General features: G+C 43.6%; 1 protein-coding gene across 1 annotated transcript in view; it reads left to right on the top strand.

Moving 5' to 3' along the window:
- The first annotated feature begins 386 nt into the window (after positions 1–386).
- Rad54l2 (RAD54 like 2) overlaps positions 387–26,453 on the top strand; it is a 109,779-nt gene continuing 83,712 nt past the window's right edge. The window contains exon 1 of the mRNA XM_021171453.3: positions 387–587. The gene's annotated coding sequence lies outside the window, so the exon portion shown is untranslated. The remainder of the gene's footprint in view (positions 588–26,453) is intronic.

Below are 26,453 nucleotides of genomic sequence, written 5' to 3'. Positions count from 1 at the left end.
TCGTTCCCGGTATGTTTTGACGTTATCCCAAATTGAGAAGTGTAGGAGCTCAGGCTCATTTGTACTGATTAGTGTGTGTTTTTGGTAGTTAGTAAAATCCATTCAGTTGGCTCAACCAGTTCCAGGCAGGTTCTAGCATGGGATTGTTTTTGTTTTCGATTTTGTTTTGTTCCTTATTTTATTTTATTTTTTTGGTCTCACTTATTCATGAAAAGATCCTCTGTAGTAAATACACCTTACTCACCCAAGAATCGCCGTTTAGTGTCTTTCCCTGGGAAAGAACAACAGGACTCACAGCGGAACTTTGCTGCGGGTGGCTTGTGTTCCCGCCCGGGTGGCCGGGTGAGAGGGCCGGGAGGGGGAAGCTTTCTGGCGCGGACCGCGAGCGGAGGCTGAGAGCGCCGCCGCCGGAGAAGACCGACCCTCGGCCAGAGCCAGCCTGCGGCGCCCGGGCCTGGCTGGCTGCTTCCCGCCTCAGCCGCTTCTCCGGCTCCCGCCGCCGCAGACACCGTCCAAGAGGGTGCGGCAGAACGCGAGGTCCTACGGCCCAGCCCGGTCCGGTGCGGCCCGGATCCGTGGCACGGGAGGTGAGAGCCCCTGCGGTCCCCTTACTCCCTGCCGGGGCCGCTGGGACCCGCAACAATGGGGACGCGGCCAGAGTCCCCGGCGTGCAGCAGCCTGGGGTAGCAAGCTACTCCTGGCGGCTTGGGCCTTAGGGGGAGCTGCGTCCGACCTGGGAAACTCCAGTGACTGGAGGCTTGGAGGGGGTCTTGGCATCCACCCGGGACTTCAGTGGCTTGATATTTAGGGATTTCGTTGTCAAGGAAGGCAGTCGTAATTACCGAGACTGAACTACAGTGGCTATGCGCTCCTGATGTTATAACACCGGCAAACCGTGCCGTGGTTTGAGGGAGAGGGATTGTGGTTCGAATTTTAGGGGCCCCTGTGGCTTGGTCCCTAATGGACATAGGTGTGGGTCTCTGTACTCCCTCGGGCCGTCTGAGAATTTGTTAGGCTGAGTCGGGTTTGGGGAGAAGAGGCATGGAGAGTTTAGCTTCTCTGAGGTAACTGGGGAGTAGTTCCTGGAAAGGCACGAGCTTAGTTGGGCACAAAAGAGTTGAGCCCTATAGGAGCTAGATGGATCCTTCACGGCTAAGATGTATCCGTGTTAAGAGTGGTTCTCAGGTAGGAAACTTGTCACAGGAGTAGTGAGTGTTAGCTGCCTTGGGTTAGGAAAAGGCCCATGCGAGCTGGGAAGGGAGGGAGAAGATGGCCGGCAGCTTCTGGGGTCGAAGAATTGGCTTTATGTGGGTCATGGTGGCTGTCTGGGAGTAGAACAAGAGCACTTTGCAGAGTGGGCTTCCTGCTAGAGAATGACCTCTTACTGCGGGGGAGTGTGTGACTCAGATCTGTTAGATTACTGCTCTTACTGGCGGATGTGGCTGACTGTTGGTGCCTGGACTTTGAAGCTGGAATGGGTATTTGGGGGGGCTTAATGAATTTGTTCTAGAGGAGAGGACAGTGTGGACTTTTCTTTCTTACTCCAAAGTCAGTGTGGTGGCTGTCGCCAGCAGTCATTTAAGTAACGAATTTCTTAATGGTATTTGACTTTAAAGCTTTTCTCTGTTCATTTTCCCCCTTTCCCCTCTTTTTTGAATTGTGACTCATATTTTGTTTTTAGCACTGTGGCTATTGTTTGTAATGATCCACAAACTTAAACCCCATAGTATGTTGTAATTCTTGGAGCTTTCAGTACAATTCTTCTAAGCCCAAACTAATGTAAAAGGCTTCACTAACTATATATATATATATATATATATATATATATATATATATATGTAACTATAGAGGAGGATGTGAAAAAAATCTTTATAATTTCTGCTGCTCAAAGCTCTTTAGACCCCTAAATTCATGAAGTTTCATTATCTCTTACTGCCATGAAGTGATTACATTGAATCTGCTAAATCTTTGTCGTTATCATCTCAGCATCCTTGCTCTCACAGGATTTTATCTTCACTACAAATATCTGCGTTCAGTGATTCTGTTCTAGAGGCAGTGTGTAAACTCCAGCTTGGATTCTTATGGCCACACACCAGAGCTCTGCATGCACTTCGCAGGCAGAAGTTGGTTCTTTATATATATTAAAGGGAAAGCTATATGAACAAAGCCATATCAGGATCAGTGTGCCATCTGAATTTATCTTGAGTGTATAGGATGTATTTATTACCTAGTTGCAAGCTCGTATTGTCACATGAGAAGTGAAATTAGTTTGTGTGCCTGTACTGATAGTTGTTGTTGTTGTTCTTCTTCTTCTTTTTAAAGATTTATTTAATTTATTTATATGAGTACACTGTAGCTGTCTTCAGACACACAAAAAGAGGGTATTATATTATGATGGTTGTGAGCTACCATGTGACTGCTGGGAATTGAACTCAGGACCTCTGGAAGAGCAGTCAGTGCTCTTAACCGGTGAGCCATCTCTCCAGTCCTGTACTGCTAGTTCTAATTCTAGGGTTTTTTTCTCTTAAATTTAAGAATAATTTCTTAAATTATCAATTGCCAGGCCATGGTGGTACACGTCTTTTGGCTAGCACTCTGGAGGCAGAGGCAGGTGGATCTCTGTGAATTGTTGTTGTTTTTCCGAGACAGGGTTTCTCTGTGTAGCCCTGGCTGTCCTCACTCTGTAGACCAGGCTGGCCTTGAACTCAGAAATCCACCTGCCTCTGCCTCCTAGGTGCTGGGATTAAAGGCATGCGCCACCATGCCTGGCCCATTATTATTTTAAATTTGCACATATGTGGGTATGGACATGTATGTATGTGAGGGTGTGTGTGGAGGCTAGAGGTGTTGATCTTCCAGGAGCTAGAGTTACAGGCAGTTGTGAATTGTGAAGTGGGTTCAGATCCCCTTCAAGAGCAGTACTCCTAACTGCTGAGCCATCCATCCAGCCTGTAGTTCTTTTTAAAACTCCTTTTTGAGACAGGCTTGGGATTCGCTATCTATAACAAGGTGGCCTCAAATTCACAGAAATCTACCTGCCTCTGTCTTCAAGTGCTGGGCTTAAAGGCATGTGCTGCAGTGCCCAGCTCTGCATTTGTTATTTGAGACAGGATCTCAAACTGTAGCTCATGTTGTTGTAGAAGTCAATATGTTGTCCAGACTCCAGCCTGGCCTTGAACTCCTCCTCCTCTTCAGCCTTCCATTGTTGTGGTTACAAGTTCGTACTCTGCAAGTCGTTTATGTGTAAACTGGAGATCTATTACCTTATGCCTACACTAGCTTTGAACTTGCAGCATTTCACTACTTCAGCTTCTTGAATGCTCAATTGTAGGTGTCAGCCTCTGCACCTGGACTCAGGAGCTGCTATTCTAAGTAATGATAGTAAAATGTAGCTAGGTGTTGTGTAGCAATGAGGGATGAAGGCAAGCTGTGCAGTGTGCATCTGCTGGTGCTCAGGCGGGAGGAATGGGTGAGACTGTCTTTTTCTAGTACTGGCAAGTAGGAGCACACAGAGCTCAAGGTCATTATTAGCACTTCTAGTTTTTTCCCCTGGCAATTTCTTTGGAGAAGCCAGAAGGAAACCTCTTGGCATGCTAAACTTAAAATTTAGCACTCTGTTCAAACATGGTTTTTGTAGTTTTGTTTTAACACACGTAACAATCATTTCGTTTGTGTGTGTGTGTGTGTGTAGGAGGACAGAGGGGTATCAGATCATATGGAGCTGGAGTTAGAGGCAATTGTGAGCTACCTGATGTGGGTGCTGGAAATCTGACTTGGGTCCTCTGCAAGAACAGTATGTACTCTTAACCACTGAGCCATCTCCCCAACCCTTAGACCTGCCGACCTGCCTTTGATGGGCAAAGGTTACAGGCTTTGTTAGTTATTCAGATTTGTTTGTTTTTCTGTCTGTCTTTTGGGATGGCTTCTCTGTGTAGCTCTGACTATTCCTGGGATGCCTCTGCCTCCAAGTGCTGGGACTAAAGGTGGGTGACACCACTGCCCAGCTCAGTTTTCCTGACTCAGTTTTCAAAATTCCGTTAATGTTCAAGGGGAAAAATTAAGGAATGACCAGAGTGATTTGAAATAAGTGACCCCCCAAATCCTTTAGTGGAATCATTCCTTCATTTGCGAGTGGTCTTCAATTCCAGTTAAGAGTAAATGTTTTACTAGCTTGGAAATCCTGTGATCATCTGGCATGTCTGATTCAACATATTATATATATATATTCGACTTGGCCTCTCATATCTTTTAGTTTCTCTTCTACTGTAATTACCCTGATACTTGAGGCCAAGTTATAATAAAGTTGTATGTGGTTTCGAGACTGACTGACAGACTTGTTAGAGGCCTAACTGAACTCATTGTTACCATATTCAGAAAGTAAGATTATTTGACCAGAGTTTATTGGAGAATTTGAATTTTGTGATTATGAAGTTATTTATACCATTGGTCTAATATTGTAGAAATGCTGAAATGTTTTATGTTGTCATGAACTCTGAATACCACAGAGCTTTTTTTAGAGTGTGTGGCCAACTTTAAGGCTTGAGTCAAGAATTCAGACATCTTATCTCCCTGCATATACCTCAACCTTCCCGAGGGATTGAACTCAGGCTCTCTGTGTGGAGGACAAGTGTTCTACCATTGAGCTTCATCCCCAGCCTTATTTTTGTTTTGATTTGTTATTTTCTCCCCCTACATCTGTTCCTAATGAAAGCTTTCCTTGGATGGCTATCTCTCTTTGAGTATGCATTGCAGTTTGGGGGTACTTCTAGCAATCACACTGAACTGCTCAGTTTTGGTATTTTTGCATGTTTTCTATAACTACAAAATTAAACTTCATGTGTAAAAAGTGAGGTTTCAGTTTGTCCCACCAGGTCCAGACAAGTGCTGCCAAGCTGCCCCCTATTTCACACTACACAGAGATAGGACTCGAAAAAGAGATTTAATATGTTTTAAAATTTTATGTATATGTGTGTATATTTGTATATATGTGTGTGTATTGCACTTATACCTGGTGCCCTCAGAGGCCAGAAGAGGGTCCACTGGAAGTGGAGTTACAGGTGGTTGTGAGACACCTGGTGTGGGTACTGGGAGTCAAACCTGGGTCCTCTACAGGAGCAGCAGGTGGTCTTAACCACTGATCTCTCTAGCCCAAGGACAGGGTTTTTAATTTATTCCCCTTTAAAAAATGTTTATGCATGTATGTATGCATGTATATATGTACTTACTGTGTATGTGCTTATGTGTGTGCCCACACGTGGAGGTCAGTAAAGAAGATTTAGGGAACTTGTGATTCTCTTCCCTCGGCCTTTCAGTGCTGGGATTACATGAATATCACAACACTCAGTTTTGTTTTGTTTTGTTTTTAAACTTTATATCCTAGGACCTTACCATTACTGGCACAGAAAAGCTGCTTGGCAAAGTCTGTTGAGTGAGCAATTAAATGACCTGTGCTTATGGGTGATTTGAAGTCACTTGGTGTACTAGTGATGATGAAGGTCCTGACCTCAGTCACATGTGACCTGCCCTGACACTGAAGCAAAGCCTCTGCTCTCATGTTCTAGGTTACCGAACCTTCTTACTTGCTGTGGAAACAGTGTTTATTCCATATCCTTTTTCTTTAATGCAGGGTCTTGCTGTGTAGCACAGGCTTGATTTGAGCCTGCAGTGTTCTGTCTTAGTCCTCCAAGTGTTGGGAATACTGGAATGTGCTTCCAAACCTGACTGTGTTCATGTGTTTGAGTCTGGGGACTGTTTTTTTTTTTTTGGTTTTTCGAGACAGGGTTTCTCTGTGTAGTCCTGGCTGTCCTGGCACTCACTTTGTAGACCAGGCTGGCCTCGAACTCAGAAATCCGCCTGCCTCTGCCTCCCGAGTGCTGGGATTAAAGGCGTGCGCCACCACGCCCGGCTAAGTCTGGGGACTGTTACTTGCTCTTTTTGGATCTTACATGTCTATGGTAGCAAATGTGGCAGTTCTTCCTTGCTGCTGTCTAGATCTTCCAGGGCTGTTTATTGCTGTAGGCATTTTGCCTCGTGTGTGTGTGTGTGTGTGTGTGTGTGTGTGTGTGTGTGTAGAAAGTGACTATTCAGTTTGTCCCACCATGTCCAAACAGCTGTAGCCAAGCCTCCACCTATTCGTGAATGGGAAATGAACTCAGTAGTAGGATGTTGTGACTTCTGCTAGCTCTGGTGGACCTTTTGGAGGCCTTGATAGATTGATAGCCACTTTACTGGGGAAATAAGATTATTTCACTAAGCTTTCTTAGGGAATTCGAAATCAGAGGCTTTGGAATTAGTTGTTCCACTCTGCTCAGCCCAGTAGTGAAATGGATAGATTCTGTTTCCAGATACTTTGCGTTCTGATTTGTTTACCTAGAAGGTACAGAAATATGTTGTACCTATATTCTCTTGGTTATTAAAAATAAAAACTCTATTTACCTACCTACCCACTGTGTGCAAGCAAACATGTCATGGCACATGTGTGGAGATGAGAGGACAGCTCAAGAGCTTGGGTTGATTTTCTTTTTGCTACCATGATCCACCATATGTTCTAGGAGTTGGCCACAGACCCTCAGGCTTAGTGCAGGGACTTTACCACCTGACCCATGCTTCCTGTCTTACAATCTCTCTTTCCTTCCCCCTGCCCTGCCTCTCCTTCTTTTTTTTTTTTTTTTTAGATTTATTTATTATATGTAAGTACACTGTAGATGTCTTCAGACACTCCAGAAGAGGGCGCCAGATCTTGTTACAGATGGTTGTGAGCTACCATGTGGTTGCTGGGATTTGAACTCTGGACCTTCGGAAGAGCAGTCGGGTGCTCTTACCCACTGAGCCATCTCACCAGCCCCTGCCTCTCCTTCTTTTTGAGACAGGATTTCTGTTTGTAACTTTGGCTGTTCTGGAACTTGCTCTATAGACCAAGCAGGCCTGGAACTCGGAGAAATTCTCCTGCCTCTGCCTCCCAAGTACTAGAATTAAAGGCATGTACCACCATCACCCTGTGTGTTTGTTTGATTTTTTGAGACAGGGCAGCTTTGTATGTATGTAGCCTTGGCTAGCTGGGGAACTTGACATGTAAACCAGGCTGGCCTTGAATGAACTCTTTTTTTTTTTTTTAAAGATTTTATTTATTATATGTAAGTACACTGTAGCTGTCTTCAGACACTCCAGAAGAGGGCGCCAGATCTTGTTGCGGATGGTTGTGAGCCACCATGTGGTTGCTGGGATTTGAACTCTGGACCTTCAGAAGAGCAGTCGGGTGCTCTTACCCACTGAGCCATCTCACCAGCCCAAAGTTTTTTTTTTTTTTTGGTTTTTCGAGACAGGGTTCTCTGTGTAGCCTTGGCTGTCCTGGAACTCACTTTGTAGACCAGGCTGGCCTCGAACTCAGAAATCCGCCTGCCTCTGCCTCCCGAGTGCTGGGATTAAAGGCGTGCGCCACCACGCCCGGCTTTGAATGAACTCTTGATCTGCCTACCTCTGTCTTCCAAAGGTTTTCCCAACTTTGAGATTGAAAGCATGTCTCACTACAAGATACTTTCTTGGCTCTTTTTTTTTTTTTTTTTTTTTTTCCGAGACAGGGTTTCTCTGTATATCCCTGGCTGTCCTGGAACTCACTGTATAGACCAGGCTGGCCTCGAACTCAGAAATCTGCCTGCCTCTGCCTCCCAAGTGCTGGGATTAAAGGCGTGCGCAACCACGCCCGGCTACTTTTGCTCTTAGTGCTAAAATAACATATCATTTAAATTACTGTGATTTTGCTGGCACGACTGTAATCCCAGCAGAGGAAGGTGGATCTCTGAGTTCGAGGCCAGCCTGGTCTACATAGAGTTTTCCAGGACAGCCAGGGCTACACAGAGAAACTCTATCTTGAAGAACCAAAGGAACTATTGTGAATTAATTTTCATGGCTTATCAGGTCATATAGAAATCTTTCTGAAAGCTGAGTGTTAATAAGATTATTGAAATAATCAAGTTACTGTTCTCATGCAGGTACCAGACTGCAGCAAAAGAAAGCTTGAAAAAATTACTGTAATTAGGGTAGTTATGAAAATCCTTGCTCTCGTATTAAGTATAGCTCATATATATATGTCCCTTTTGTCTGCTGTATGTCTTTCTGAGACGGTTTTATTCTGTAGCCAAGACTATGCTGGGAATCCTCTGGCCTTATTAGCCTCCTACTTGCTAAGATAATAAACACAGGCTACTATATCTGTTACACTTTACTTTTTCATGGGGTTAGTGAGATGGCTTAGCTGGTAAGGGTTACATGACACTGAACTTGATGGCCTGCTGGAACCCAAACCAAAACATAACAAGCAAGATTTTTTTTTTTTTTTTAAGATTTCTTTATTATATGTAAGTACACTGTAGCTGTCTTCAGACACTCCAGAAGAGGGCGCCAGATCTCATTGCGGATGGTTGTGAGCCACCATGTGGTTGCTGGGATTTGAACTCTGGACCTTCGGAAGAGCAGTCGGGTGCTCTTACCCACTGAGCTATCTCACCAGCCCGCAAGATTTTTTTTTTAAAGATTTATTTGTATATTATATATAAGTACACTGTAACTGTCTTCAGACACTTTTTCTTCTCTCTCTGGCCCCACTCATTCCGGCCCAAAGATTTATTTATTTATTATATATAAGTACACTGTAGCTGACTTCAGACACCCCAGAAGAGGGCAATAGATCTCATTATGGATGGTTGTGAGCCATCATGTGGTTGCCGGGATTTGAACTCAGGACCTTTCAGAAGAGCAGTTAGTGCTCATAACCACTGAGCCATCTCCCAACCCCTAAATAAATAAATAAATAAATAAATTTTTTTTGTTGTTTTGTTTTCGAGACAGGCTATCCTGGCTGTCCTGGAACTCACTTTGTAGACCAGGCTGGCCTCGAAATCAGAAATCCCCTGCCTTTGCCTCCCAAGTGCTGGGAAACAATTTTTATGCATTTATTTTATGCATTTACTTTATCTTCTCCCAATAAGCTAGAAGCAAACATATCCCTCTTTACAAAGAAGCAAATAAAAAGAGATGAAGAAGATTCTTTTATTTTTTTTTTTAAATTATTTCTATTTATTCATTTTGTCTCTTTTGAGACAGGGTCTCACAGTGTATCTCTGGCTGGCCTGGAATTCTTTTTTTTTTCTTTATTTACATTTCAAGTGTTATCCCGAAAGTTCTCTATACCCTTCACCTGCCCTGTTCCTTTACCCACCCACTCCCACTTCTTGGCCCTGGCGTTCCCCTGTACTGGGGCATATAAAGTTTGTAATACCAAGGGGCCTCATGATGGCCGACTAGGCCATCTTCTGCTACATATGCAGCTAGAGACACGAGCTCTGGGGGTACTGGTTAGTTCATATTATTGTCCCACCTATAGGGTTGCAGACCCCTTCAGCTCCTTGGGTACTTTCTCTAGCTTCTTCATCGGGGGCCCTGTGTTCCATCTTATAGATGACCATGAGCATCCACTTCTGTATTTGCCAGGCACTGGCATAGCCTCATAGGAGACAGCTATACCAGGGTCCCTTCAGCAAAATCTTGCTGGCATGTGCAATAGTGTCTGGGTTTGGTGGCTGGTTATGTGATGGATCCCCGGGGTGGGGTAGTCTCTGGATAGTCCATCCTTTCGTCTTAGCTCCAAACTTTGTCTCTGTAACTCCTTTCATGGGTATTTTGTTCCCTATTCTAAGGAGGAATGTAGTATCCACACATTGGTCTTGGCCTGGAATTCTCTATGTTGGTCAGCTGACCTCAGACTCACAGAGAACCACTTACTTGCCTCTGCTTTCTAAGGGCTCGGATTAAAAGCCAGTACCACCAGTCTCAGACATAAATTAAAGTAAAATTCATATTAATGTGTATGTATACATGAATGCAGGTGTCCGCTGAGGTCAGAAGATGGTGTCAGATCCCTCAGCTAGAGTTGCAGGCAATTTCCAGCATACATGTCCTGTGACTCCCAGCTGCCTGCAACTCCAGCTCTGAGGGAGCTGATGCCCTCTTCTGACCTCAGTGGGCACCTGCATGCTCCTGAAGCCTCTCTCCAAATCTTCCCATTCAGAGGTAACAGAGACTGGCTTTTGGGTGCCAGAGGCAGGCCACAAGCCATTCAGTGGCTGAAGCTTCCAACGGAAGTCAGGGGCAGCTTGGTTAACAAAAGCCATGTTAACAAAAGCACCAGCTGACTGGTGCTCTCTGGCTTCTGGGTCAAAAGGAGTGTAGGTCCTTATAGGCTTCAAAAAGTCTTTCTAGATATTCTTGGGGGCTCCCCTTATTTCTCTGAATCACCTGGCTCGCCTTAGATAAATTTGTGGGCTGTCTGGCGATCTCTTGGAGGCCCCCCATCAGAATCTGGCAGTAAACCCAGGGCCTCTCCTTACCTTCAACAGTGTCAAAATCCCTGTTGGGTCAAGTCAAAGGAAAGGCTGCATCAATATCAGCCTGGGCTTGGGTGGGCAGCCCATTTGCTCCCCCCAGATCAAATTTCCAGGCAGCTCCCAGGATCCTTTCTGTCGTGAAGAGGGCCTGGACTTACTAACAGTCATCCGAGGTTGGCAGGTGAGTCAGCATGGTTGAATCAAGAAAACCTGTGAGGGCTGATGAGATGGCTCAGTGGGTAAGAGCACCCGACTGCTCTTTTGAAGGTCCAGAGTTCAAATCCCAGCAACCACATGGTGGCTCACAACCATCTGTAACAAGATCTGGCGCCCTCTTCTGGAGTGTCTGAAGACAGCTACAGTGTACTTACATATAATAAATAAATAAATAAATAAATAAATAAATAAATAAAAAAAAAAAAAAAAAAAAGAGAGACCTAGGACCTAGCAAGATTTGTAGGTCATTAAAAAAAAACAAGAAAGAAAACCTGTGAGAAGCCGGGCGGTGGCGCATGCCTTTAATCCCAGCACTCGGGAGGCAGAGGCAGGCGGATTTCTGAGTTCGAGGCCAGCCTGGTCTACAAAGTGAGTTCCAGGACAGCCAGGGCTACACAGAGAAACCCTGTCTCGAAAAAAAAAAACAAAACAACAACAACAACAACAAAAAAACCTGTGAGAGCTGATAGTCTTTCTAAAAATAGGGAGTTTTGCAACTTCCAATTGTAAAGACCATTATTGGCAAATGGCACATATGTCATGAAGTGTCTCCCCTGAGCATCTGGAGGGTCCTGTAGCCCAGAGGTGTAAGGCTGTAGTAGAGTTGGCCCTCTGGGCAGTAGGTGGACGAGTTAGGGGCTGCTCCTCCCTTTGCCTGTGCTGGCTGGGCGGGGTGGGGTGGGGGGCAAAGGTGGCATAATTAGGAACATAAGGAGGGGGGCAGAGAAAAGGGGAAGAAAGGAACAAAGCAGGAGCAAGGCAGAGGGTGGAGGCTGACTCTCCTTTAGAGAAAGAAGGGTAGAGAGTGGCGAGGCAGTAACAAAACAGTGGGCTTCTCGACCAGGTATTGCCACTTAGTGATATATGGACCCAGGCCCCATAAACTAAACCTTCACTCTGTAAATGATGGGGAGATGGAAAGTCTCTCCTCAGGCCATCATACTTTATAGGTGGACCACTTTCGCCTGTAAAAGATGGTTAATTTGTGGGGATGAACAACCAGACCGGAGTCTTCTGGGACTTGGCAAAAGTCCTTAAAATGGTTCGGCACCCAGTGGGATGCTTTGTGACTGTCCCATTCTAAAGAAAAAGTTTCTACTAGAGGACAAAAAGCACAAACAGAACACACAGAGACAGATACAGAAGGACATTCCCTGGAGATCAAAAACAAAATGAAAGGCTGTCTCAGATGGCCTTCCTCCCTGTGCATGGGAGGCCCATGGACCCACAGCCAAGTCACAATCCAGATGAGAACTAGCAAGTTTTCCTGCTTCTTCCTGGGACAAAATCATGAGTCCGCCTTATCCCTCTCAGCCTCCAGATTAAACCTGAAAGAGAAACACAGATATGGACAAGACAAAAGACAACTGGGAGCCTGGACTTATTGGTTGGAAAAAACACTTCACTATTTGGGTCAGAGGGTCTCCAGCGAATCCTGGACAAGAGCCCCCAAATGTAAGGGTCCATGATTCTCTGAAGAGTGATACCCTAGACTCAAATAGCATGTAAAAGCAAAGAGTATTTTATTCTGTAGAAGTCCAGCATGTTGGGTTCTCCTATTCCAAGATGGAGATGCCCAAATGAGCCCTAAGGCCCTATTTAAAGCACATTAGAATTCTGGGGAGAGATGGGAACCTCCATTATTGGCTCCATCTCAAGGGACATTCCCGAACTTTTGCTGAAGTCGGAAACTGCTGCTGACCCATTGTTCTTGCCTCAGGCCAGGTGGTGGGGCAGCTTCTGAGGCCTGGATTTGCCCAGTTCCTCTTGGTGTTTCTTCTTCTGTAAGCCTCTGTTTAAGGGAGGCTTGTACATTTGTGATTGAATTACTTCCCAATGTCCCATCTCCAGATACATTTAAAGGTATTAAAAACTCAGTGTAAAAACATGAGGGTTGGGGCTGGGGAGAAGGTTCAGCAGTTAAGAGTGCTAACTACTCTTGCAGAGGACGTGGGTGCAGGTGGTCCACAACCTTCTGTAAGTCCAATTCTAGAGAATCTGATGTCCTCTGGCGTCTTCAGGCACCTGCATGCAGGGGTGCACATAAATTCATGTAGGCCTTTATATATACAGACAGACAATGAAAAAAAATTCTATAAAAACCTTGAGGGTTTGAGGGACACAGACATTCAAAACATACCATTACTTATAAGTAGATTTGGGATCTGTTTTCTGTGAGCCCCAGATTCTGACACACTTAGAAACAGGCAGGCTTCAGCTGTTGGAACCCCAGCCCTAAGTGCTGCCATTCTCTGCAGTTCCAGTGACTCTCCCATCGAATGTGCCTGTGCTGCTCTAGAATTTGACCCCTTTGAGCATACCTTACTGATGGCTTTCTTGAAAGCTGCTCTGGGCTCATTGTCTCCTTCCCTCTGTGACTCTGTGTAGACTCTTGTTCTTCACTCCCCGTCAGCTCACCTCTGACTATCCTCTTCTCACCACACATCCTCCTGAATTTCCCCCGCATTTAAGGCTCCAGCTACCAAAACACAGTGAGAACACCCAAGCTTCTGACCCCAGCCTATATTTTAGTTGTTTTGCCATTTCAGTGTTAGCAATCCTGTTGCCATCCTGCTGTTCAAGTTGGAAGCCAGGGTCACAGATAAAAGCTTGTTCTTTGGAATTGGAAATCTGTCAGAATTACATTCTACTGTTCCTTATTTGTGTGTATTTACCTCTAGATTCCATTTTTATGACAACAATATTGCCTCCATTCTGGTTTTGTGAAGAGACAGTGGAAGATAATTGTTGAATACTCATGGGACCTTTGATATATGCCAGGGACATGGATGCTGGGACTTACTGATGAGCAAGACTGCCATCGTAGGGCTCCACTGGCCATTGAGGTTTTGCTTCCTTAGTCTATGATGCTGTTTTTGCCTTTCCCTTTGCTGTTGTAGTTCAAGATCTCATCACTGTGCTCAGATGGCCACAACAGCTTTCTCCTAATTTAATTTCTCTGCCTTAATGCAGCCACCAGAGGTTTTTGTTTGTCTTGTCTTGTCTTTTCTTTTCTTTTTTGTTTTTTTTTTTTTTCCGAGTGTTTTTTCTTTTAAATTGAAAATTTATATGAAGCTACTTGCTTGTTTGAGATCCTTCTGAAACAAAAGGGTTGAGGGGAAGATTTTGTGCATATAGCTATGGACGCTGCTTAAGGGCTCAATGGCATAGTTGTTAAGCCTATCAGTGCCATAGGCAGGAAAGTGGTACTAAGGGCTGCGTATATGCTGCCAGTCTTTGTTCAAGACAAACCTCAGGTTCCTTACCCACTCACTACCCAGGATATACACAATCAGAATGTGTTGTCGTGCCCTCTGTTACTCTTCTCCGTTAGTCTCCACCGTCATGAGCAGTCATGAAGTATACGGTGTCATTCCTAGGTCATCCCTAATCACTGAATAGTCTGAGTATCATACATAAATGGAATTGTCCAATGGGTGGCTTTTGTGGTTTGTTTTTGTTTTGTTTTTTTGTTTTTCGAGTCAGGGTTTCTCTGTCTAGCCCTGGCTGTCCTGGAACTCACTCTGTAGACCAGGCTGGCCTCGAACTCAGAAATCTGCCTGCCTCTGCCTCTGCCTCTGCCTCCCAACTGCTGTGATTAAAGGCGTGCGCCACCACTGCCGCCTGGCTTGTTTTTGTTTTTTGAGATAAGGCTTCACTCTAAGGTTAGGTTGTCCTGGATAGTCCCCATGTAGCCTGGACTGGTTGGTTAGTCAAATGCTGGAATTACAGGCATGAACCACCATGATGCCTGACAATTCATACTTTTCATTCCCAAATAATACTATATTTTCTGTAGATAGTCTATATTTTATTTCTCTATCCTGTCGGTTGATAGAAGACCCTTACTTTTTTCTGTCAGTGCTGTACCTGCGAAGCACATGTTCTCATATCAGCACTAGTTGGCTGGCCTGGCCATCCATGGCACCTCCCTCATCACTCTCTGGCCAGCATACACTGTATATTTTTAGTGTCAACCATTGCTAGTTAATAATAGATGTTTAATGTTTGTCTTCCATTCCAGAAAACCCATCACTTTGTATTTTTAGCACTTTTCAGATACAAGCTTTGGTTCCTACCTGGTGTTTCCTTCTCTCCCCATTAGTTGTATAATTTAGTTCTGCGCTCCTTTAGAGGTTGTCTCATAGTCTGTCTCTTCCAGGAGCACTAACCAGTATCTAAACATCAGATTCTCTTGCTTCTTTCACTGACCTCTGGTGCACATGGGTTCTGTCACTGATTTTAAGCACTTAATAAATATAGTATTGAATTGTTTCCTGAACTAGACTGACATTAAACCCATGAGTACCAAGAGTCCCTTTTGTACCCCTCAGTACAAAAATGTCCAAATTTTTTCTTTTTTAAAACAGTTTTGCTATATAGTTCTGGCTGACTTGGACCTCACTTTGTAGACTAGGCTGGCTTCGAACTTGAAATGATGGGCTTGCCTCTGCTTTTGAGGATAGAAGTTATAAGCATGATCCACTATGCTTGGTATCGTGCTCTAGTTATATACAGTACATTTAACATTTAGATGTACTTAAGTTTTTTTTAGTGTGTATTTGAGTAAATGAAAGAGGAGAGGTGGGCAGAGAGACAGAAGATTTTGAGGTTATTTATTTACTTTTTTGATTATTTATTTAGACATGGTCTTTCTGTGTAGACCTTACTGGCCTTGAACTTACAGAGATCTTTCTGACTTTTCTTCCCAAGCAGTGAGGTTAAAGGTGTATGCCAGCCACTGTGCCTTTTTTTTCTTTTTTTTTTTTCGAGACAGGGTTTCTCTGGAGCTCACTCTGTAGACCAGGCTGGCCTCGAACTCAGAAATCCGCCTGCCTCTGCCTCCCAAGTGCTGGGGTTAAAAGGTGTGCGCCACCATGCCCGGCTCACTGTGCCTTTCTAATTTGCCCTTCTGAGACAGGGTAGTGTATCTATCTGAAGCTGCTCTCCAACTCACTGTGTAGCTTTAGTCTTAAACTTCCCGTTTTCTTGTCTCTACCTCCCATCCCAGTTACTGGGATTACAGGTGATGATAATAACTTCTTGAGTACTGATTGGAAAAACCTTACGTGGTTAGGTGGTGTTGTGGTTGGTTATTATTCTATAGGAAAAACGAAAGAATAATTGAGGCTTCTAGAAAATTATTGACTTACTAGAATTGATGAAGGAGGGAATTAGTAGGAACTGCTGACAGACAGTTCATAAAATTACTGTATTGATCCAAGTAGCAAATGATCCAAGTAGTTTAATGCCTGAATATTAAATTACATGTGCTTTTGGTGCCGGAAGAGGGCATCGAATCCCCTGTTTACAGGTGGCTGTGTGCTATCACATGGGTGCTGGGGACCAAACCTGAGAGTCCTCAGCCTCTGAACCCTCTCTCCAGCCCCATAGGGGGTTTTGTTTTGTTTGTTTGTGTTTGCCTGTTTGTTGGCTTTTTTAGTAAAAGGAAAAAGAAGACAATTTGTTCACTATGGACATACTGGAAAGAGGGACAAAGAGATCTAATGACCTCTCTCTCTCTCTCTCTCTCTCTCTCTCTCTCTCTCTCACTGGAGATAGGAGATAGGATCTTTCTCTGTAGCCTTGGAGTGTGTGGGGGATGGGGACGAGGACTCTGAGCTCTTTCTTTAGCCTGGGCTAGTTTTCTATTATCCTGCTCCTCTCTACTTTCCTAGCACTAGGACTGAAGTCATCTAACAAAAGAATAGAGAAGATCATATTAGCTTTTTTAAGGTAAAATTCTCAACCAGGGATAAAGGTGGCTTACTTTGTGGATGCCTTTCTTTCATGCACTTCCCTCCGTTCATGTAGAAGGACTTGTTTGATTATGCTTTTCCTAACCAGGTTAATACCTTTTGGGCAGAGTGATTTGTTTTAGATATTGGTAGTTTTCTTGGTGTGCCTCACTAGCTTTGTCTTGCCTGCTCAGGTTAGGGTGAAGTAGGAGTCACTGATTAATGTAATTGAATATACCAGACCAAATTTCTTTCTTTTTTATTGAATTTTTTAAAAAAATGTATGTGTATATGTTGTGTGTGTGTGTGTGTGTGTGTGTATCTGCACATACAAAAAATACACATATCACAGTACAGGTATGAAGATGAAAAACTTTGTGGACTTGGTTCTCTTCTTTATGCAGATTCTTGGCTTCAAGGACTCAAGCTCAGGGTGCCAGGTAGGCGGTACCTTACTAGTTGCGCCATAGCGATGGTTAGTATTAAATGTCAACTTGTCAGAATTTTACATCTCCTTGGAGAAGGATCTCTAGGTATGCTTATAGGGAATTAGCTTGGTTGTGTTAACTGAGGTGAGGTGTCACTATTTCCAAGGCTGTAGACGCATGCAGGTATACAGTTCTTGTTTTCAGATTCCTGTCAGGGGAAGCAAAATAACCAGGGGCTGTACCCTTGAAATGTGAGCTAAAGTAAACCCCTCCTCCTTTAAGTTCCTTTGTCAATATTTTATCACAGCATTGTGGAAAATGACTATGAAAGCCATGTTGTTGACCCTGCTCTCCCATTTTAAGATAACCTCTGGTAGCTCAGATTCACTTCTGCTATTGTTCTAAACAGTCTAAATGATCTTCAAAGGATACTTTACCAAGTATACACAGGCAGTTATTCCTTGTAAGAAACCAGCCTGAATAGTAGAGTAGCCTTCACCAACAAAATAATCTATTCAATTGGAAAGTGTGACTCTTTCACATTTACAGTTTCTAGGTTGTCTAAGTTGATGCTTATTTCTTTACTTTGCTAATCTGTCATGAGTAATCTTGACTCTTTTTTTTTTTTTTTTTTTTTTTTTTTGGTTTTTTTCGAGACAGGGTTTCTCTGTATAGCCCTGGCTGTCCTGAACTCACTCTGTAGACCAGGCTGGCCTTGAACTCAGAAATCCGCCTGCCTCTGCCTCCCGAGTGCTGGGATTAAAGGCGTGCGCCACCACGCCCGGCTCGTAATCTTGACTCTTAATGTAGACAAAGCATTTACTTTTTGCTGCTTCTGTAAACTTCCCTTGGCTTGGCATAAGAATTATTTATGTTTTAGATATCTTAAATCTAATCTCGTTGGTGTGTTTGCTTCTAATGGTTTCAGATGCAATTGATACATTCCAGAAGCCTATGTATAGATTATTCTGGATGCCTCCAGTTTCTTCTTTTCCCTACAGTGTTTTATTCAGTCTTTGTAGAATTGGTTTATCTAGTTTTGTCTGAGAAGAATTCCTTTTTTTCTCACTTTTAAGCCAATTTTGAAACTTTTGGGTAAAACTGTATCTTAGCTATTGTTCTAGAGGTGAGTGTCTTGAAACAAATTTTGCTTGTTTAGTAATTAGACAGCACATATCTTAGATTGTCATACATATAATTGGAAATAAAAACAGGTTATCCTGAACTGCAACATTGGTTATCATGAGAAAACCAACATGGTGTGGACTAAGCTGTCACCTCCACAGGACTCCCAAGTGAGCTGATGCCCAGCTTATAATGTGTGTTTTCCTGAGTGACACAGCTCTGTAGTTGTTTGTGTTGTGCTAGGTCATTGCATTTTGTATTATGTTGCTGGGTCATGCGCTGTGTAAGTTCTCACAGTCTGGGGTTGTAGGTATCATTATTCATCTGTACACATGAGAAGAAGGGTGCTATGCTACAGGAAAGGGTGTCATGAATTCAGGTCTCTGACACCAAAGAGCTCATGCCCTGTGGTAGGAGCACTACCTTTTTAGAGGTTAAATGTTGAGGTATATGTGAAATCTGGTGTCACTCCCAGAAATGATAGGGATACTGTGTCTGCCCTAGTTACAGAGACGCTGTTTGATACTTTAGCTGACTTCCGCCTTTTTGAGACAAAGTTATCCATTTAGCACAGGAAGCCTTGAACTCCCTATATGGCTGAGCCGGGCCTTCAGTCTCTGATGCCTCTGTATTAGTTTCTTGGGGTTGGAGGTGTGAACCACCATTTTCAGCTCTCACCTCCTCCATCCCCTGGTTTTCTTTTTCTTTTTTTTTTTCTTTCTTTCTTTCTTTCTTTTTTTTTTTTTTTTTGAGACAGGGTTTCTCTGTGTTGCCCTGGTTGTCCTGGAACTCACTCTGTAGACCAGGCTAGCCTTGAATTCAGAAAACTGCCAGCCTCTGTCTCCCTAATGCTAGGATTAAAGGTGTGGGCCCCACCACTGCCTGACCACCCCTTGTTTTCAAGAATGGTTTTGTTTGTTTTTAGCTCCAGCTGGCTTTGAGCCCCACTTCCTGCTTCAGCCTCCCGGTCTTGGCCTTAGATTCTGTTCCCCATCTTATTTTACCTACATTTCCTCCAATAAACTTTTTTGTTCCTTTTCATTTTCCGATTTAGAAGATCTTGGGATTGAACATGGGGTCTGTGTGTGCAAGATTGGAAGTGTTCTGTTACTATACCACAACCTTACAGTGTAAAGCTAAGCCAAGTAGCTTCATAGACTAGTACAATGGTGATTTGTTCTCCATTTTCTTATTTATTTGTTTATTTAGTGTCTTTCCCCCCACCTCTGTGTGTGTGTGTAGTGTTGTGTTTTTGTTCAAGTGTGTGCATGCCATTGTATGGGTATATATGGAGGCCAGAAGTTGATGTTGGGTAACTTCCTTATTTACTTTCCACATTATTTTATTTTTTTAGGAGATGGGTCCTCTCACTGAACCTGGAGATCACAGATATGCTAGACTTGACTGGCCAGCTAACGTTATACTACCCCTCCCCCACCTCTCCACTGAGATTTCACTGCTGAGATTACAGAAGTGCATCATCTCTCCTGGCTTTTCACAGGAGTACTGGGGTTGGAGTAAAGGACCTTGCACTTGTGCCACACGCATGCACCTTACTCACTGACCTTTAAGTCTCATCCTTATACCTCCAACCTGCCCAAGTGCAGTCATGAGAGGAGTGTGCACCATGTCTAATGTATGCAGTGTTTGGGCTCAGACCCAAGGCTTTGTGCATGCTAGGCAAACACTCCACCTCCTGAGAGCCACCTCCTCAGCTGTTGACTTTATCTTAGAAAGCTGGAAGGTAGAAGCTGGGAGTGGTTACACATCTATAACCCCAGCCGAGGAAGTTCTTAGACAAGAGAGCGCCTGCAGAAGTAGCTTAGGATCCATGCCTCCCCAGTGAGCTCAAGGTCAGCCTGGGCTGTGTAAAACTCTGTTGGAGATGGGTGGGGATGATGGGAGGGAGGGAGGGAGGCTGGGAGAGAGGGAGGTATGAGATTGTAAAACAGAGATTTAAGCAATTTGCCTAAGGTCATGTACCAGAATGAGCTAAATTTATACTTAAGCAAATTAATTTTGCTTACAATCTTTAAAATTGTTTGGAGAAACAGTAGCCAGCCTGGGTAGTGGTGGAGGCACCACATACCTTTAATCCCAGCACTCAGGAGACAGAGCAGGCAGATCTACAGAGTGAGTTCCAGGCAGCCAATGTTACACCAAGAAACCCAGTTTCAAAAGAGAAAAGGGAACAGCATTGCCACGCCCTTCTTGAATATACCTTTTATTTTTCACCACTTCCTCTATTTTTTAGTGAGGATTGAACCTACATCCTTGCATGTGGTAGGGAAGCTCCCATGACTAAGCTATTTTTCTGAGCCCCCTGTGTTTTGATTTTTTTTTTTAAGATTTATTTATTTATTTATTTATTTATTTTTTTGGTTTTTCGAGACAGGGTTTCTCTGTGTAGCCTTGGCTGTCCTGGAACTCACTTTGTAGACCAGGCTGGCCTCGAACTCAGAAATCCGCCTGCCTCTGCCTCCCGAGTGCTGGGATTAAAGGCGTGCGTCACCATGCCCGGCTAAGATTTATTTATTATTATATGTGAGTACACTGTAGCTGTCTTCAGACCCACCAGAAGAGGGTGTCAGATCTCACTACAGGTGGTTGTGAGCCACAGTGTGGTTGCTGGGATTTGAACTCAGGACCTTCAGAAGAGCAGTCAGTGTTCTTGCCCCCTGAGCCATCTCTCCAGCTCCTGTGTTTTGAATTTTATGTGTGTGTGGTTTTTTTTTGCATCCTTTGAGATAGTTCTGTAGTTTACAGAACTTTAACCCTTAACACAGCTCTGTTATCAGTAGATTGTAAGGGTCTTACCCTAATTTGTGTTTCTGTTTGCTTTTTCTTGTGTGTACTTTGGGATTATGAGTTGGTCATTCAGCAAGGTTTCGTCTGAGGAAGGCTTAAGGCCTGTATTAGGGATATCTTGCATTTGCTGTTAGGCAGCAAGGTGCATCACTCACTGTGGGGCTACTGTAGCTTGCCTCTTGTTTTATGCAGTATAGGTGGGTGGGTAAATAAACACTTAAAGTCAGGTTAGTTGGAAGGCTGACTGGTTGTCCCAGACTCCTGTTTGATAGCCTTTTCCCTGTCTTTATGGTTAATTTTAGCCTTCAGTTGATTAGATTAAGAGCTGCCTAGCGCTGGGCGTGGTGGCGCACGCCTTTAGTCCCAGTACTCGGGAGGCAGAGGCAGGCGGATTTCTGAGTTCCAGGCCAGCCTGGTCTACAAAGTGAGTTCCAGGACAGCCAGGGATACACAGAGAAACCCTGCCTCAAAAAAACCAAAAAAAACCAAAAACCAAAAAACAAACCAAAACCAAAACAAACCAAAACAAAAAAGAGCTGCCTAGCACATCTCTGGTTGTATCTGAGAGGGAGTTCATTTCTGGAGAGGATTGCCTCATGGAGTCCTGATCTAACTAGCAAGTGTTTTAATCTGTTGATGGACCAAGTTACTGTTGTGCTTTTAATTGTTTTACTTTATGCATGTGAGTATTTGCTTGTATGTATGTTTGTGCACCATGTGCTTGCTTTGTGCCCACAGAAGCCAGAAGATGGCATTGTAATACCTGTTCACTATCATTATTGACTTAACTTAGCCTTCGCTCAGCCTCACCGCTATGTAACCATGAGTTACATCCTCACCCTTTTGTGCTGCGGTGACTGGGAGGATCAATTAGCTTCCCATCTTGCCTTTTCTCCATCCTTCATACCCCTTCTAATTTTTGAATAGATATTTTTTTTGTTTTGTTTTTGGTTTTTTTTTTTGATTTTTAATATTTTTATTACATATTTTCCTCAATTACATTTCCAATGCTATCCCAAAAGTCCCCCATAGCGCCCCCACTTCCCTACCCACCCATTCCCATTCTTTTGGCCCTGGCATTCCCCTATATTGGGGCATATAAAGTTTGCAAGTCCAATGGGCCTCTCTTTCCATTGATGGCCGACTAGGCCATCTTTCGATACATATGCAGCTAGAGACAAGAGCTCCGGGGTTCTGATTAGTACATCATGTTGTTCCAACTATAGGGTTGTAGATCCCTTTAGCTCCTTGGGTACTTTCTCTAGCTTGTTTTTGGTTTTTTGAGACAGGGTTTCTCTGTATAGCCCTGGCTGTCCTGGAACTCACTTTGTAGACCAGGCGGGCCTCGAACTCAGAAATCTGCCTGCCTCTGCCTCCCAAGTGCTGGGATTAAAGGTGTGCGCCACCATGCCCGGCTTGAATAGATATTTCTATTTTAAATAGTGCTGGGAAAATGTATAGTTGAGAAGAGGTCACAGAGTGTTTAATGACTGTCTGCTGACTGAGTGAGGAGGGATTGTATCTCATTAAGCCTCTTGTTCCAGAGTAGGCCTGGAAGTTTTTTGTAAGTTGTGTCTAGTGTTTCACTTCTCCTCTTGACTTTAAAAAAAGCAGTTATATTGTGTGACATTGTGTGTATGTGTGTGCATGTGTGCAAGTCAAAAGACAACTTAAGACTTGGTTCTTTTCTTCTACTGTTTGGGTTCTGAGGGATCAAACTCAGGTCTTCAGGCATGGTGGCCCGTGGGGCCTTTACTCAAAGTCTCTCACCCTGCAGTTCACTCTTTAACTCTGCTGTCCTACATACAGTCGCTCCTGATAGTAGGTTGACCTAGTGAGCACTAATGAGTCAGAACTAGGTTCAGGGCACTCTTTATGTGTTGTTGCTGTTTTGTTTGAGAAAGTGTCTGTGCAGTCTAGGCTGCTCATCCCTCTGCCTCAGCCTCCCACATACTTGAATTATAGGCATGTATCAGCACTCACAACCAGATGTCACTATCCTGGGCTAGGGCTTGAATCTGGGGGCTTTGAAGGTCAAGGACTCTGCCCACCCTTTTGAAAACATACGGTCTTGCAATGTCGTCTAGGTTGGACTCAAACTTGTTCCCCCTGCCTTAGACTCCTAAGGTGTGTGCCACCATGCCCTTTCAGATGATGCTTTACCTGTATTAGGATGAATGTGTAATTTTGGGTACCTAAGGGACCAGATGAGAGTGTGAGTATATTTAGACAGGTGTTTAGTGTGAGAGGGAAGAGACTGAGTTATAAATTCCCTAGTGGGGCAATAGTATTGTTTTTCATTTTTCTATTAAGGATATGATTTTGTGTTATGATTAGATGTGATTTGGTATTTATTAAAATGATGCTGGCTGCTTTAGTGGCCCCAAAATGACATTTTTGTTGATTGATTCTGCTTTGGGAACACAGACTCTTTGCTTCTTGTTCTACATCTGCATTTTCATCTCTGAAGCATGTACCTGTCTACTTCCCAGTGCCTGGCACAGGATCTTTGTACAAAAAGGACTTTGGCTTTGGACTGAATAAACTTTTGCCTTTTGCTCTTCCTTTTTGTCATTCTTTCTCAGCCACTTAACCCTCTATTCTTTGTATGTGTTACATGTGTTCATGTGTGTGTTCATGTGTGTGGGGCTGTCTGTGCTTGTGCTGCAGGCTGACATTGGGTATCTCTCTCAGTTGCTTTTTCATCTTAATTGTTGAGACAGTTTCTTAATGAAACTTTGAGCCTGATGTTTGGCTAGATTAGCTGCCATTCAGTCTCTGGGGATTCTTCTGTCTCCACCTCCCCGTGCTGGGGTTACAGGTGTGTGCTGCTGCACCTGACTTATTTACAAATATGAGTGCTAGGGATCAAACCTAAGTCTCCGGTGCTTGTGTGACAAGTGCTGACTTGCCCTCCACAGGTCTCCCTTTTTGACAGTTTAACACATCTTGTAGAATGCATTTTGATCATGTCCACCCCATACCCTCTCGTCTACCTCCCCAACTCCTGCTGCTGATACTCTCTTCTTTCTAACAACTTCTCTCCTAGTTTCATGGGTTTGAGTTTCTTTTGCTTTTTGTGACCCACTGGGTTTAGGGTTGCTTACATGAGCTTTAATTAGGGGTTACTTAGTGGCGCATGGATAACTCAGTTACTGAAGACAATGATCTTCTCTTTCCTAGCAACCATTAACTGCCTCCACTGATAGTTCCTGAGTAAGGGTGGGGCCTCGTGGGTCCCTTCCTTATCCCTGATGGAATGTTGGTAGGCCCGATCTTTTAGAGTTGGCCACAGCTACTGTGACATCACGAATACAAGGTCAGGTCAACAAGGCACACCTCTCCAGTTCCTAATGATTTCTGTTTCATCTTCTTTGATATCCCCTGAGCTTTGGAGAGAGTGACAGAGGTATTTTATTTATGGCTGAGCATTCAACAAGTCACTTTTTCTTGAGTTTTGGCCAAGTATAGGCCTCTGTATAAGTAAGTAGCCCACTGCAAAGCCTAAGTGCAGTACTTTACGGTGGATATAAATATAATAAATGTCTGTTTAGCAAAACAGCAGTAGTAGATTTTCCTACAACTTCCCTAGCCATGTTCCCTCCCCACTATCCAGGAAAGGGACTCAGATTTTTGACCAGATTTATAGTTAGTATCAAGCTTTTTAGTTTTTAATTTTCTGAGAGAGGATCTCATATAGTGCAGGCTGGTCTTGAACTCCCTGAGATGCTGAAGATGACCTTGAATTTCTGATCATCTTACCTCTTCAAAGTGTGAGAATGCAGGAGTGTGCCACTATGCCTAGATTTATGTGATGCTGAGGACAGAACCCAGAGCCTTGTATGGGTTAGGCAGGCACTTTGCTCTAGCTACCAGCTACACATTTCCTTAAAATATTTTCTCAAATAATTCAGCTTTTGTTCTTTGGCGGTTTCTTTTGTGAACTATTTTGAATGTCATTCTTCTTATTTGGCCCAGTCAAGTTTGGCCTTATCTCTGTATTCTTTAAGTGAATTGTGGTGGGATTCACATGACTTTCTATATGTAGCTATATGCAAAAGCTATGCTTTCATCTTTGGTAACCCCTCTTATCCCTGCCCCTGCCACCTCCAGGGTCTCATTTAGATGAACTCACTATGTAGACCAGAACTCACAAGGTCCACCTGCCTCTGCCTCCCCAGAGCACTGTGATTAATGGTATGTACCACAATGCCCAGCAATGAATGGCTCCTTGAAAAGATTTTTTAAAAAATTACACATTATTTCTTTATTCAATGTGTGCATACACAAGTATATATGTGTGCCTGCTAGTGTGGATTGAAAGACAGCTTGTGTAGTTAACTTTTTTGTTTTGTTTTGTTTTTGTTTTTTTTTGTTGTTGTTGTTGTTTTGTTTTGTTTTGTTTTGTTTTTTGAGAGAGGGTTTCTCTGTATAGCCCTGGCTGTCCTGGAACTCACTATGTAGACCAGGCTAGCCTTGAACTCAGAAATCCGCCTGCCTCTGCCTCCCAAGTGCTGGGATTAAAGCTGTGGAGTTAACTCTTTCTGTGATGTGAATCCCAGGGATCAAAGCTATTGTTAGGCTTAGCATCAGGTACTTATATCTACCGAATTATTTCCAGACCTACATACAAAACTGAGTTTTCCTGTAGCACCTTCCCCAGGATAGGGTTCCTCTGTGTAACAGCTCTGGTTGTCTTGGAAATCACTCCATAGACCAGGCTGGCCTTATCTTATACAGAGATCTGCCTGCTTCTGCACCCTCAGTGCTGGGATTAGAGGTGTGAGCCATCACTGCCAGCCCTGCAACTCCTTTTACTTCCAAAATGTATGGAGCAGGTTTTGTCCATCCTGCATTAAGTACTTTTCTTCAGAGGATGTACAGGGTCAGTATGAAAGAATAGCGTCTCTCTTCTCCATTATGTTAATGTTAGGCAAAGCCTCCATTTTCTTTCAAATCTTATAGTCAGTGTCACTGGTTCCTTCAGTATTTTAGGCATATTAGATAGGTTTATATATCTAGTCTGAGTGGGGGTGGGGGGTGGGGTAGGGGTGAGGAGAATAAGTTCAAGTATATGAATGAATTCAGAGGAAAGGAGAGCCTGGATTAGAATAAATTTGGGCATAAAATAATAGTGACATTTGCAATCTTGGCAAATTATATAAGTGTCCTTAGACTCCTCAGATCTGGGTCACATCTACACAAAGAAGAAAGGAAGCTGATGAATTCAATCTCTGCCTGCTTGTGGGATGCCACTTATTTATGTCACTGATCATGCCTAGAGCCTTTCAGAAACAACCCAAGTGAGACTCTTGTCTAATTCCTGCTGGGCTCAAGGTAAGAGAAATAGACCCATCTCTTAGCCAGAGGATAGCCTGTCCATGTGTGGGGACACCAGGAGACTTGGTTAACCTTTTTAAGCCCCAGGGCATGAAAGTCTGAAAGGAAAGGAAGTGTTTGCAGTTGTTATACTGCAGGGAAGACAACTAACACTTCAAGTCTGTACTTTGAAATAAGGTATGTTTATGCTGGCTAAAGTGTTGAAACCTTTGGAAAACTAGGAACAGAAAAATATTTCTTCTTTGCTGTCATTATTTTCTAATTTTATTGATTTATTTTTGAGCCTGAAACTTCCTGGATAGCTTAGACTAGCATTGGAATAGCAGCCTCCTGAGTGCTGAGATTGCAGGTGCGAGTCATGATGGTCAGGATGCTTTCAATATTGTTTTGCCTGTGGTGGGATGCCCAGTAATTTTAGC

This window comes from Mus caroli, unplaced genomic scaffold (genome assembly GCF_978045245.1).
Source record: "Mus caroli unplaced genomic scaffold, Mus_caroli_1 scaffold_11, whole genome shotgun sequence".
Classification (NCBI taxonomy): Eukaryota; Metazoa; Chordata; class Mammalia; order Rodentia; family Muridae; genus Mus; species Mus caroli.
This window is presented reverse-complemented; position numbering and strand designations above follow the sequence as displayed.